Source organism: Eschrichtius robustus, chromosome 1 (genome assembly GCF_028021215.1).
Source record: "Eschrichtius robustus isolate mEscRob2 chromosome 1, mEscRob2.pri, whole genome shotgun sequence".
NCBI classification, from domain to species: domain Eukaryota; kingdom Metazoa; phylum Chordata; class Mammalia; order Artiodactyla; family Eschrichtiidae; genus Eschrichtius; species Eschrichtius robustus.
In genome coordinates, this window is record NC_090824.1 from 92,773,965 (window position 1) to 92,787,237 (window position 13,273).

A 13,273-nucleotide genomic window follows, 5' to 3' on the forward strand; every position below is an offset into this window, starting at 1 on the left:
ATCATCAGCAAAACAGTCCACAAACAATACATGCTGAAGGGGTTTTAGAGAACTGTGCTGTGGACCCTCTAGCTGCTGGTGGGATGTAAACTGGTTACAGCCAGTAGTTAGAACAGAATGAACGTGCGTTTCAAGGTAAAAATTGAGCTACCATACGAACTGGTAAGCCCACTACCGGGCCTAGCACCTGAGAAGACCACAATCCAAAAGACACCGGCTGGCAATCCTACACTGCAGTAATATTTACCACAGCCAACACTTGGAAGCAACCAAAATAGCCATCAATAGATGAACGCACCAGAAGCACTGGTCCATGTACACAATGGAATAGTAGACATGGAAAAGCCTGAAACAGTGCTGTTTGTACCACCATAGAAGGACCGAGGTATAATCACACCACTGGAAGTAAGAAAGAACCCGAAAGAAAGATATCCTATGATGTCACTTACAGGTGTGACCTAAAAAATGATACCCATGAACTTATTTCCAAGAAAAGGACACTCATGGATTAAGAAATCAAAATTATGTTTCACCAAATGGAAAGGTGGGAGGAATGGATACATTAGGTTATGGGGGCGACAGACCTAAACTAATATATATGAAACATATAATCACCAAAGGCCTATGGAATACCAGGAGAGGTCCACTCAACACTCTGTAATAACGTCCATGGGAAAGGATCCAAAGATGAATACATAGATAGATAGACATAATGAACCAGATTCTGTACACCCAGAACATACACAACATTATTATCAAATTGGCTCTGATAAAAAATAAACATAAATTTAAAAAACAAACAAGAAGTAAGGAGATATAAGCGGTTGGGGGTTTGCCTTGGCACATTCCCCTCTAATTTACAGCCTACTAGAACGATTTCCAGGAAGGCTCTGTTGCCCAACTACCCTGAGATTTAAATGCAGAAATTTTGCCACCTTGTGGCCCTTTCCCACAAGAGCGGCTTTAAGCCACAGCTAACGGTCACTTACTATTCACAAGGACTCAGGGCTGTAAAGGACCCCTGCCCTCCAAAAAATGTTCCGAGGTAGGGAATGGCCAAAAAAACTCAAAAGAGAGCAAAGATTTCGAGGAGATCGTATGAGAGGCAAGTTTTACACACACTTTTTTTTTTTTTAAAAAAAGAAAATGGATAAAAGGTCAACATCAGGAATTATTACACTCATGCAAATCTAATCTACGAAAAGGTTTCGACACACACCAGTCGAAAGACCGTCAGCAAAATGCCTACGAACAATAAATGCTGAAGAGGTTTTAGAGAACTGTGTACCCTCTAGCTGCCGGTGAGATGTAAAGTGGCAAGAGCCAATAATGAGAACAGAAAGGAACTGCGTTTCAAAGTAAAGACTGAGGGACCATTCAATCCAGCAGGCCCACCGCTGGGCCTTTCACCTGAGAAGACCAGAGTCGAGAAGACACAGGCTGGCAAAGGTGCACTGACGCAGTATTCACAAAAGCCAAGACGTGGAAGCAACCAAAATGTCCATCAACAGAGGAACGGACAAAGAAGAAGTGGTCCATGTACACAGTGGAATATTAGCCGTGGAAAACAATGACACACTGCTCTTTGCAGCACCATAGATGATCCTGGAGATTATCCCGGAACATTGAGGTCAGTCGGAACGCAAAAGACAAATATCTTTTGATGTCATTTGTAGGTGTTATCTAACAACTGACACAAATGAACTTATTTCCACAGAGAAAGACACTCACAGACTTAGAAAACAACTATGGTTATCTAAAAGGAAAGGTGGGAGCAATGGACAAATTAAGATTAGGGTTGCCATACGTATACCAATACATATTAAATACATATATCAAAAAGACCGACCATATACCAAGGGAGGTCTACTGAACACTGTGTATTAATTTACATGGGAAGATGATCTGTACATGAATAGAGACAGACGATGTACAAATGAACCAGTCTGTGTACATCTAGAACAAATAATATTCTAATCATGAACCTGATTAAGAAAATTATAACAATGAAGATGATGTACTGAGACATAAACTTCGGGGTGTTTTTCCTGGCACATTCCATTCTAATTGACAACCTAGGAACACGACTTCCAGGAAAGCTCTGCTGCCCCAGTGACCAGATTTAGGAATGGAGAGACGCTGCCGCCGTATGGCCGATTCCCACAACAGCAGCTTTCAACCCAGCGCTAATGGTCACTAAATATTAACAACACTTGCAAGCCTGAACGTGACACACGCCCTCAAAAAAAATCCTGGGGTCGAAAATCGACCGAAAAATACAAAAGAGGGCAAGGTTTCAAGAAGACAATTTCAAGAGGTATATTTTACAAGCACTTTATTTTTCTTTGTAACAACAACAACAGCAAAAAGGCGTGGAAAAATGCTCATCGTTAGCTCTTCATAAAAGACATGCAGATCCAATCTACAAAAACGTATCAGCTCACTCCGGTCAGAATGACCATCAGCAAAATTCTGCAAACAGTAAATGCTGAAGGGGCTGTGGAGAAATGCGTACCCTCATCTCTAAGTGAGACTAAACTGGTAAGAGACACTAATGAAAACGGAATGGAGGTGCCTTTAACAGATCCACATTGAGGTACCATAGGATTCAGCAGGCACACTCCTGGGCCTATGACCTAAGAAGACAGAATCAGACAGACACAGGCAGGCAAAACTGCAGTGCAGCAGTATTACAATAGCCAAGACACGGAAACAACCAAAAAGTCCATCAAAAGATGAATGGAAAAGAAGAACTGGTACACGTACAGGTGGAATATTAGCCAAGGAAAAAAATGAAACAATGCCGTTTGCAGCACCATAGATGAGTCTAGAGGTAATCACAACTTGAAGTAAGGCAGAAAGCGAAGGACACATATCCTATGATATCACTTAATGGGGTTACCTAAAAATGGATACCAATGAAGATTGTTCACAGAGAAAGGCAATCAAAGATTCGATCAACAAACGTATGGTTAGCCAAATGGAAAGGCGTGAGGATGGAATAAATTAGGATACTGCGGTAAACAGGGATATACCAACACATGTGAAATATACAAGCACCAAAGACCTACGGAATACCAAGAGAAGACGGCTCAACAGCGTGTCATAACCCACATGGGAAATGGATCCGAAGATGAACAGATATATGTATATGTGTAAAAGAACCCCATCTTACACACTTAGAACAAACAAAACATTGTGATCAAATTTGCTGTGATAAGAAATAAAAATTAAATTAAGAAAACCAACAAGAAGGAATGAGACATAAACGTATGGGGGTTTTCCCTGGCACATTCCATTCTAATTTACAAGTTGGAACATTACACCCAGGAAGGCTCTTTGGCCCTAGTTAACCAGTTCTGGGGATGGAGAAATGCCGCAGCCTTGTGACCGTCTCCTGCAAAAGCAGCCTTAAACACCGTGCTAAGGGTCACTTGATATTCACAAGAACTGCAGCTCAGTAAATGACACCTGCCCTCAAAAAAATATCCTGGATTCGAATATCGACGAAAACATTCAAAAGAGGGCAACCTTTCAAGAAGACAATTTCAAGAGGCATATTTAACTCACATTTTTTTCTTTTCTTTCTTTTTTATTTTTGTTTAACCAAAAAGGCCCTGGAAAAAGCTCAACATCAGGAATTAATAAAGACATGCAAATGCAATCTACAAAAACTTTTACCTGACAACAGTCAGAATGATCATCAGCAAAAAACCTCTAAACAATAAATGGTCAAGGGGTTTGAGAGACCTGTGTACCCTCTAGCTGCTGGTGGGATGTCAAAAGGTAACAGCCAGTAATGAGAACAGAAAGGAGGTGCGTTTGAAGGAAAAAACTGGGCTACCATATGATCTGGTAGGCCCACTACTGGGCCTATCACCCGAGAAGACCAGAATCAAAAAGACACAGGCCGACAATCCTACACTGCAGCACTATGTACCCTAGGCAAGACTTGGAACAACCAAAATGTCCATCAACAGATGAATGCACAAAGAAGAAGTGGTCCACGTACACAATGGAATATTACTCCGATAAAAAATATAAACTAAATACAAAAAACAAACATAAGTAAGGAGACATAAGCTTTGGGGGTTTATCCGGGCACATTCCACTCGAATGTACAACCAAGGAACACTACTTCCAGGAAGGTACGGTTTCCCTAGTAACCGGAGTGGGGAATGTAGAAATGCTGCGGCCCTGTGGCCGTTTGCCGCAACAGCAGTTTCAAAGCCTGTGCTAAAGGACACTTCATATTCACAAGGACTGCAGGGCTATACGTGACACCTGCCAACAAAATGTGCTGAGGGAGGTAATGGCCAAAAAAATTCAAAATATGGCACATACTTCAAGAAGCCATTTGAATAGGTAAGCTGTACTCACTCTTTAAAAAGCAAAAAAAAAACAAAAAAAAAAACATGGCTATAAGCTCCATATAAGGAATTACAAGACATATGCAAATCCAGCCACAAAAAGGTATCAGCTCACACCGGTCAGAATGACCATCAGCAAAAAAATACAAACAATAAATGCTGAAGAGGTTGTGAAGCAATGCATGCCCTCGACTGTAAGTGGCTCGTAAACTGGTAAGTGCCACGAAGGAAAACAGAAGGGAGCTGCCTTTAAAAGGTAAACACGGAGATACCATATGATCCCGCAGGCCCACTCCTTGGCCTATAACCTAGGAAGACAGAAATGGAAAGGCACGAGCAGGCAAAACTGCACTGCAGCAGTATTACAATAGCCAAGACACGGAAACAACCAAAAAGTCCATCAAGAGACGAATGGACAAAGAAGAACCGGTACGTGTACAGATGGAATAGTAGCCACGGAAGAAAAATGAAACAATGCACTTTGCAGAACCATAGATGACTCTGGAGGTCATCACACAACTTGAAGTCAGACAGAAAGCGAAAGACACATATCCTAGGATATCAATTATAGGTGTTACCTAAAAATTGATACCAATGAAGATATTTCCACAGAGAAAGGCAATCACAGATTTATTCAACAAACTTATGGTTTACCCACTGGAAATTTGTGAAGATTGGATACATTAGGATATGGGGGTTGAAAGAGATATACAAACACACGTGAAATATATAATCACCAAAGACCTCCGGAATTCCAAAAGAAGACTACTCAACACTGTGTCATAACCTACATGGCACACGGATCCCAAGATGAATACATATATGTATAGGTGTCAAGCAAACACATCTTGCACACCTAGAACAAACAAAACATTATAATCAAATTTGCTGTGATAAAAGATAAAAATTAAATTAAAAAAAACGAACAAGAAGTAATGAGGCATACAATCATAGGGGTTCTTCCTGGCTCATTCCATTCTAACTTACAACCTTGGAACACAGCTTCCAGGAAGGCTCTGTTGACCTAGTAACCAGATTTGAGAATGGAGAAATCCTGCAGCATTTTGGCCTTCCTGCAACAGCAGTTTTAAACCAAGTGCTAATGGTCAGTTAAAAGTCACCTTCATTGCAGGCCTGTAAATGACACCTGCCCTCAAAAAAAATTCTGGGGTCGAAAATCGACCCAAAAATTCAAAAGAGGGCAAGCTTTCAAGAAGAGAATTTCAAGAGGCATATTTTACACACATTTTGTCTTTTCTCTCTTTTCTGTTTTTTTTTTTCCTTTAACCAAAAAAAGGGCATGGAAAAATGCTCAACATCAGAAGTTAATAAAGACATGCAAATCCCATCTATCAAAACGTTCACCTCACAACAGTCAGAATGATCATCAGCAAAACAGTCCACAAACAATACATGCTGAAGGGGTTTTAGAGAACTGTGCTGTGGACCCTCTAGCTGCTGGTGGGATGTAAACTGGTTACAGCCAGTAGTTAGAACAGAATGAACGTGCGTTTCAAGGTAAAAATTGAGCTACCATACGAACTGGTAAGCCCACTACCGGGCCTAGCACCTGAGAAGACCACAATCCAAAAGACACCGGCTGGCAATCCTACACTGCAGTAATATTTACCACAGCCAACACTTGGAAGCAACCAAAATAGCCATCAATAGATGAACGCACCAGAAGCACTGGTCCATGTACACAATGGAATAGTAGACATGGAAAAGCCTGAAACAGTGCTGTTTGTACCACCATAGAAGGACCGAGGTATAATCACACCACTGGAAGTAAGAAAGAACCCGAAAGAAAGATATCCTATGATGTCACTTACAGGTGTGACCTAAAAAATGATACCCATGAACTTATTTCCAAGAAAAGGACACTCATGGATTAAGAAATCAAAATTATGTTTCACCAAATGGAAAGGTGGGAGGAATGGATACATTAGGTTATGGGGGCGACAGACCTAAACTAATATATATGAAACATATAATCACCAAAGGCCTATGGAATACCAGGAGAGGTCCACTCAACACTCTGTAATAACGTCCATGGGAAAGGATCCAAAGATGAATACATAGATAGATAGACATAATGAACCAGATTCTGTACACCCAGAACATACACAACATTATTATCAAATTGGCTCTGATAAAAAATAAACATAAATTTAAAAAACAAACAAGAAGTAAGGAGATATAAGCGGTTGGGGGTTTGCCTTGGCACATTCCCCTCTAATTTACAGCCTACTGAACCGATTTCCAGGAAGGCTCTGTTGCCCAACTACCCTGAGATTTAAATGCAGAAATTTTGCCACCTTGTGGCCCTTTCCCACAAGAGCGGCTTTAAGCCACAGCTAACGGTCACTTAATATTCACAAGGACTCAGGGCTGTAAAGGACCCCTGCCCTCCAAAAAATGTTCCGAGGTAGGGAATGGCCAAAAAAACTCAAAAGAGAGCAAAGATTTCGAGGAGATCGTATGAGAGGCAAGTTTTACACACACTTTTTTTTTTTTTTAAAAAAAGAAAATGGATAAAAGGTCAACATCAGGAATTATTACACTCATGCAAATCTAATCTACGAAAAGGTTTCGACACACACCAGTCGAACGACCGTCAGCAAAATGCCTACGAACAATAAATGCTGAAGAGGTTTTAGAGAACTGTGTACCCTCTAGCTGCCGGTGAGATGTAAAGTGGCAAGGGCCAATAATGAGAACAGAAAGGAACTGCGTTTCAAAGTAAAGACTGAGGGACCATTCAATCCAGCAGGCCCACCGCTGGGCCTTTCACCTGAGAAGACCAGAGTCGAGAAGACACAGGCTGGCAAAGGTGCACTGACGCAGTATTCACAAAAGCCAAGACGTGGAAGCAACCAAAATGTCCATCAACAGAGGAACGGACAAAGAAGAAGTGGTCCATGTACACAGTGGAATATTAGCCGTGGAAAACAATGACACACTGCTCTTTGCAGCACCATAGATGATCCTGGAGATTATCCCGGAACATGAGGTCAGTCGGAACGCAAAAGACAAATATCTTTTGATGTCATTTGTAGGTGTTATCTAACAACTGACACAAATGAACTTATTTCCACAGAGAAAGACACTCACAGACTTAGAAAACAACTATGGTTATCTAAAAGGAAAGGTGGGCGCAATGGACAAATTAAGATTAGGGTTGCCATACGTATACCAATACATATTAAATACATATATCAAAAAGACCGACCATATACCAAGGGAGGTCTACTGAACACTGTGTATTAATTTACATGGGAAGATGATCTGTACATGAATAGAGACAGACGATGTACAAATGAACCAGTTTGTGTACATCTAGAACAAATAATACTCTAATCATGAACCTGATTAAGAAAATTAAATTATAACAATGAAGATGATGTACTGAGACATAAACTTCGGGGTTTTTTTCCTGGCACATTCCATTCTAATTGACAACCTAGGAACACGACTTCCAGGAAAGCTCTGCTGCCCCAGTGACCAGATTTAGGAATGGAGAGACGCTGCCGCCGTATGGCCGATTCCCACAACAGCAGCTTTCAACCCAGCGCTAATGGTCGCTAAATATTAACAACACTTGCAAGCCTGAACGTGACACACGCCCTCAAAAAAAATCCTGGGGTCGAAAATCGACCGAAAAATACAAAAGAGGGCAAGGTTTCAAGAAGACAATTTCAAGAGGTATATTTTACAAGCACTTTATTTTTCTTTGTAACAACAACAACAGCAAAAAGGCGTGGAAGAATGCTCATCGTTAGCTCTTCATAAAAGACATGCAAATCCAATCTACAAAAACGTATCAGCTCACTCCGGTCAGAATGACCATCAGCAAAATTCTGCAAACAGTAAATGCTGAAGGGGCTGTGGAGAAATGCGTACCCTCATCTCTAAGTGAGACTAAACTGGTAAGAGACACTAATGAAAACGGAATGGAGGTGCCTTTAACAGATCCACATTGAGGTACCATAGGATTCAGCAGGCACACTCCTGGGCCTATGACCTAAGAAGACAGAATCAGACAGACACAGGCAGGCAAAACTGCAGTGCAGCAGTATTACAATAGCCAAGACACGGAAACAACCAAAAAGTCCATCAAAAGATGAATGGAAAAGAAGAACTGGTACACGTACAGGTGGAATATTAGCCAAGGAAAAAAATGAAACAATGCCGTTTGCAGCACCATAGATGAGTCTAGAGGTAATCACAACTTGAAGTAAGGCAGAAAGCGAAGGACACATATCCTATGATATCACTTAATGGGGTCACCTAAAAATGGATACCAATGAAGATTGTTCACAGAGAAAGGCAATCAAAGATTCGATCAACAAACGTATGGTTAGCCAAATGGAAAGGCGTGAGGATGGAATAAATTAGGATACTGCGGTAAACAGGGATATACCAACACATGTGAAATATACAAGCACCAAAGACCTACGGAATACCAAGAGAAGACGGCTCAACAGCGTGTCATAACCCACATGGGAAATGGATCCGAAGATGAACAGATATATGTATATGTGTAAAAGAACCCCATCTTACACACTTAGAACAAACAAAACATTGTGATCAAGTTTGCTGTGATAAGAAATAAAAATTAAATTAAGAAAACCAACAAGAAGGAATGCGACATAAACGTATGGGGGTTTTCCCTGGCACATTCCATTCTAATTTACAAGTTGGAACATTACACCCAGGAAGGCTCTTTGGCCCTAGTTAACCAGTTCTGGGGATGGAGAAATGCCGCAGCCTTGTGACCGTCTCCTGCAAAAGCAGCTTTAAACACCGAGCTAAGGGTCACTTGATATTCACAAGAACTGCAGCTCAGTAAACGACACCTGCCCTCAAAAAAATATCCTGGATTCGAATATCGATGAAAAAATTCAAAAGACGGCAACCTTTCAAGAAGACAATTTCAAGAGGCATATTTAACTCACATTTTTTCTGTTCTTTCTTCTTTATTTTTGTTTAACCAAAAAGGCCCTGGAAAAAGCTCAACATCAGGAATTAATAAAGACATGCAAATGCAATCTACAAAAACTTTTACCTGACAACAGTCAGAATGATCATCAGGATAAAATCTCTAAACAGTAAATGGTCAAGGGGTTTGAGAGACCTGTGTACCCTCTAGCTGCTGGTGGGGTGTCAAAAGGTAACAGCCAGTAATGAGAACAGAAAGGAGGCGCGTTTAAAGGTAAAAATTGGGCTACCATATGATCTGGTAGGCCCACTACTGGGCCTATCACCCGAGAAGACCAGAATCAAAAAGACACAGGCTGACAATCCTACACTGCAGCACTATGTACCCTAGGCAAGACTTGGAACAACCAAAATGTCCATCAACAGATGAATGCACAAAGAAGTGGTCCACGTACACAATGGAATATTACTCCGATAAAAAATATAAACTAAATACAAAAAACAAACATAAGTAAGGAGACATAAGCTTTGGGGGTTTATCCGGGCACATTCCACTCGAATGTACAACCAAGGAACACTACTTCCAGGAAGGTACGGTTTCCCTAGTAACCAGAGTGGGGAATGTAGAAATGCTGCGGCCCTGTGGCCGTTTGCCGCAACAGCAGTTTCAAAGCCTGTGCTAAAGGACACTTCATATTCACAAGGACTGCAGGGCTATACATGACACCTGCCAACAAAATGTGCTGAGGGAGGTAATGGCCAAAAAAATTCAAAATATGGCACATACTTCAAGAAGCCATTTGAATAGGTAAGCTGTACTCACTCTTTAAAAAGCAAAAAAAAAAAAAAAGTACGTGGCTATAAGCTCCATATAAGGAATTACAAGACATATGCAAATCCAGCCACAAAAAGGTATCAGCTCACACCGGTCAGAATGACCATCAGCAAAAAAATACAAACAATAAATGCTGAAGAGGTTGTGAAGCAATGCATACCCTCGACTGTAAGTGGCTCGTAAACTGGTAAGTGCCACGAAGGAAAACAGAAGGGAGCTGCCTTTAAAAGGTAAACATCGAGATACCATATGATCCCGCAGGCCCACTCCTTGGCCTATAACCTAGGAAGACAGAAATGGAAAGGCACAGGCAGGCAAAACTGCACTGCAGCAGTATTACAATAGCCAAGACACGGAAACAACCAAAAAGTCCATCAAGAGACGAATGGACAAAGAAGAACCGGTACGTGTACAGATGGAATAGTAGCCACGGAAGAAAAATGAAACAATGCACTTTGCAGAACCATAGATGACTCTGGAGGTCATCACACAACTTGAAGTCAGACAGAAAGCGAAAGACACATATCCTAGGATATCAATTATAGGTGTTACCTAAAAATTGATACCAATGAAGATATTTCCACAGAGAAAGGCAATCACAGATTTATTCAACAAACTTATGGTTAACCCACTGGAAATTTGTGAAGATTGGATACATTAGGATATCGGGGTTAACAGAGATATACAAACACACGTGAAATATATAATCACCAAAGACCTCCGGAATTCCAAAAGAAGACTACTCAACACCGTGTCATAACCTACATGGCACACGGATCCCAAGATGAATACATATATGTATAGGTGTCAAGCAAACACATCTTGCACACCTAGAACAAACAAAACATTATAATCAAATTTGCTGTGATAAAACATAAAAATTAAATTAAAAAGAACGAACAAGAAGTAATGAGGCATACAATTATAGGGGTTCTTCCTGGCTCATTCCATTCTAACTTACAACCTTGGAACACAGCTTCCAGGATGGCTCTGTTGACCTAGTAACCAGATTTGAGAATGGAGAAATCCTGCAGCATTTTGGCCTTCCTGCAACAGCAGTTTTAAACCAAGTGCTAATGGTCAGTTAAAAGTCACCTTCATTGCAGGCCTGTAAATGACACCTGCCCTCAAAAAAAATTCTGGGGTCGAAAATCGACCCAAAAATTCAAAAGAGGGCAAGCTTTCAAGAAGAGAATTTCAAGAGGCATATTTTACACACATTTTGTCTCTTTTCTCTCTTTTCTGTTTTTTTTTTCCTTTAACCAAAAAAAGGGCATGGAAAAATGCTCAACATCAGAAGTTAATAAAGACATGCAAATCCCATCTATCAAAACGTTCACCTCACAACAGTCAGAATGATCATCAGCAAAACAGTCCACAAACAATACATGCTGAAGGGGTTTTAGAGAACTGTGCTGTGGACCCTCTAGCTGCTGGTGGGATGTAAACTGGTTACAGCCAGTAGTTAGAACAGAATGAACGTGCGTTTCAAGGTAAAAATTGAGCTACCATACGAACTGGTAAGCCCACTACCGGGCCTAGCACCTGAGAAGACCACAATCCAAAAGACACCGGCTGGCAATCCTACACTGCAGTAATATTTACCACAGCCAACACTTGGAAGCAACCAAAATAGCCATCAATAGATGAACGCACCAGAAGCACTGGTCCATGTACACAATGGAATAGTAGACATGGAAAAGCCTGAAACAGTGCTGTTTGTACCACCATAGAAGGACCGAGGTATAATCACACCACTGGAAGTAAGAAAGAACCCGAAAGAAAGATATCCTATGATGTCACTTACAGGTGTGACCTAAAAAATGATACCCATGAACTTATTTCCAAGAAAAGGACACTCATGGATTAAGAAATCAAAATTATGTTTCACCAAATGGAAAGGTGGGAGGAATGGATACATTAGGTTATGGGGGTGACAGACCTAAACTAATATATATGAAACATATAATCACCAAAGGCCTATGGAATACCAGGAGAGGTCCACTCAACACTCTGTAATAACGTCCATGGGAAAGGATCCAAAGATGAATACATAGATAGATAGACATAATGAACCAGATTCTGTACACCCAGAACATACACAACATTATTATCAAATTGGCTCTGATAAAAAATAAACATAAAATTTAAAAAACAAACAAGAAGTAAGGAGATATAAGCGGTTGGGGGTTTGCCTTGGCACATTCCCCTCTAATTTACAGCCTACTGAACCGATTTCCAGGAAGGCTCTGTTGCCCAACTACCCTGAGATTTAAATGCAGAAATTTTGCCACCTTGTGGCCCTTTCCCACAAGAGCGGCTTTAAGCCACAGCTAACGGTCACTTACTATTCACAAGGACTCAGGGCTGTAAAGGACCCCTGCCCTCCAAAAAATGTTCCGAGGTAGGGAATGGCCAAAAAAACTCAAAAGAGAGCAAAGATTTCGAGGAGATCGTATGAGAGGCAAGTTTTACACACACTTTTTTTTTTTTTTAAAAAAAGAAAATGGATAAACGGTCAACATCAGGAATTATTACACTCATGCAAATCTAATCTACGAAAAGGTTTCGACACACACCAGTCGAACGACCGTCAGCAAAATGCCTACGAACAATAAATGCTGAAGAGGTTTTAGAGAACTGTGTACCCTCTAGCTGCCGGTGAGATGTAAAGTGGCAAGGGCCAATAATGAGAACAGAAAGGAACTGCGTTTCAAAGTAAAGACTGAGGGACCATTCAATCCAGCAGGCCCACCGCTGGGCCTTTCACCTGAGAAGACCAGAGTCGAGAAGACACAGGCTGGCAAAGGTGCACTGACGCAGTATTCACAAAAGCCAAGACGTGGAAGCAACCAAAATGTCCATCAACAGAGGAACGGACAAAGAAGAAGTGGTCCATGTACACAGTGGAATATTAGCCGTGGAAAACAATGACACACTGCTCTTTGCAGCACCATAGATGATCCTGGAGATTATCCCGGAACATGAGGTCAGTCGGAACGCAAAAGACAAATATCTTTTGATGTCATTTGTAGGTGTTATCTAACAACTGACACAAATGAACTTATTTCCACAGAGAAAGACACTCACAGACTTAGAAAACAACTATGGTTATCTAAAAGGAAAG